Genomic DNA, 1,674 nt, shown 5'->3' on the forward strand with positions numbered 1-1,674 from the left:
GCTAGTAGGTAGACGCACCGGGGTGGTGGGGGGGGTTATGTCGGGGCTGGCGGTAGCGCAGGCGTGGGTGGCGCGGCCGCGGGGAGCGGGGCCACGGGGAACGGAGCGGGGTGCGCTCGGGATGGGGCGTGATGTAGCCCAAGCCGTGCGGGGCCGCTCGATCTGGTTTTCCTGTGAAATGGTAAACAAGTCTTGCGGGATATGTACCGCTACATTAGATATTACCGCCGCTGGCCTGGGGGTCTGGAAATCCGCAAGCTGCTGCGCTGTTCCGGCCCAGTCTCTGAGGTCAGGTTCAAAACTCGATGTCTAAGGTCCTCCATTCTGATTTTAAATTTATCTCCCAAATTTCTCTTATTCCAGATTAGGGCCTTGGTGACAGCCTCCTGCACACGATCAGTGGGCTGGCCCTGGCGGTATTCATCATCCAAATATTCCAGACTGTTTTGGTAATGTTCAATTAAAATTTGCCTAGTGTGTTTAGCCCAGGTTTCAGCATTAGAAGCCAATTTCTTTAATGTTTCCTGGGTGGGATTTGCTGGTTTCACAAAGTGTGTTAATATATTTGCTTGCCTAGTGAGACCCCTGGGGGGTGTATTCCGTCCTTTTAGAACTCCTAGATGGTGTAGAGCCTGGGCCATTTTATAAATAACTCTCACCGCAACTGCAAAGGAATCCCTCGGTCTCGGTGGATTCCTGCGCTGGTTGCAATTCCCCCCATTACTGTTGTTAAGCAATCTCCCTTCCCCCTCTCCCCTCTGCATGTTACAACTCATTTCTGGTTAGTAGATTATGCTGCAATGCTAACACAGTCAAATCTAAGCATCAATTATCTCTAGTGTCGTACGGTTAAACACCAAGGTGCTCACCAAATCTTTGGTTCTTTCCAGCTCGCGGAGACCGCTTGCCGAACTCTTCCCGACTGGGCAACGATTTTCCAGTTTCGCTATCTCTGTAGCTTCTTCAGGGAAAGAGATCTAATTCTCATCGGTTAGGGTTTTTTAAGGGGTAGGTTGATGTTCCTCCCTTTCTGGGTGGAGCTTCCCATGTGCTCGGTCCTAGGACCGGTCACTTTGGTTGGGCTCTACCTGTTCTTTGTTTGGACTGGTCGGTCCACTTCCATTGTTTGTAATGTTATCAAATGTATCTGGTATCTTGTATCATTTGCTGCTAGTGTTTTCAGCCTCTCTTGATCAATAAATGTCCAAATTCCTCTTGTCCACTATCATGTTTTGCAAGTCCTTCAGTTATGTATGTGCTCTGCCAACCTGTTTGTAGTCTGTGTGGCGTCAAAGGCTCTTCTGGGTAGGGGGGTCCTGGCTGGGATAGGGGTGGGTATGGTGTTGTGGACGTGTCGGGGTCTCTTCCCTCTCTTTTGTAGCCTGTCTGGTTTATGGGGGAGTTTGGTAGGTTCTTCGTATACTAGCTGCTGGGGGGGGGGGGGGTTTCTCTGGGTTCGGGGGTTTTTTTTTGGGGTTGTTTGGTGGGGATTCAGTGGGGTCTGTTGTAAGGTTTTGGTTGGGGGGGGGGGGAAAGAATTTGGGGGGATGTTTTGGGTTGTTCGGGGTGTTTTGTTATGGTGATTCATTGGGGTCTGCTGTTAGGGTTAGGGTTAGGGTCAGGGTCAGGGTCAGGGTCAGGGTCAGGGTCAGGGTCAGGGTCAGGGTAGGGGTT

General features: G+C 50.9%; 1 long non-coding RNA gene across 1 annotated transcript; it reads left to right on the top strand.

The window, feature by feature from the left end:
* Positions 1-267: 267 nt before the first annotated feature.
* Positions 268-1,225, top strand: LOC116969909. Its single transcript, XR_004410957.1, has 2 exons — positions 268-449; positions 891-1,225. It is a non-coding gene; the product is annotated as an uncharacterized LOC116969909 (long non-coding RNA).
* The last annotated feature ends 449 nt before the right edge of the window (positions 1,226-1,674 follow it).

The sequence above is a fragment of the Amblyraja radiata genome, unplaced genomic scaffold (genome assembly GCF_010909765.2).
Source record: "Amblyraja radiata isolate CabotCenter1 unplaced genomic scaffold, sAmbRad1.1.pri scaffold_405_ctg1, whole genome shotgun sequence".
NCBI classification, from domain to species: Eukaryota; Metazoa; Chordata; class Chondrichthyes; order Rajiformes; family Rajidae; genus Amblyraja; species Amblyraja radiata.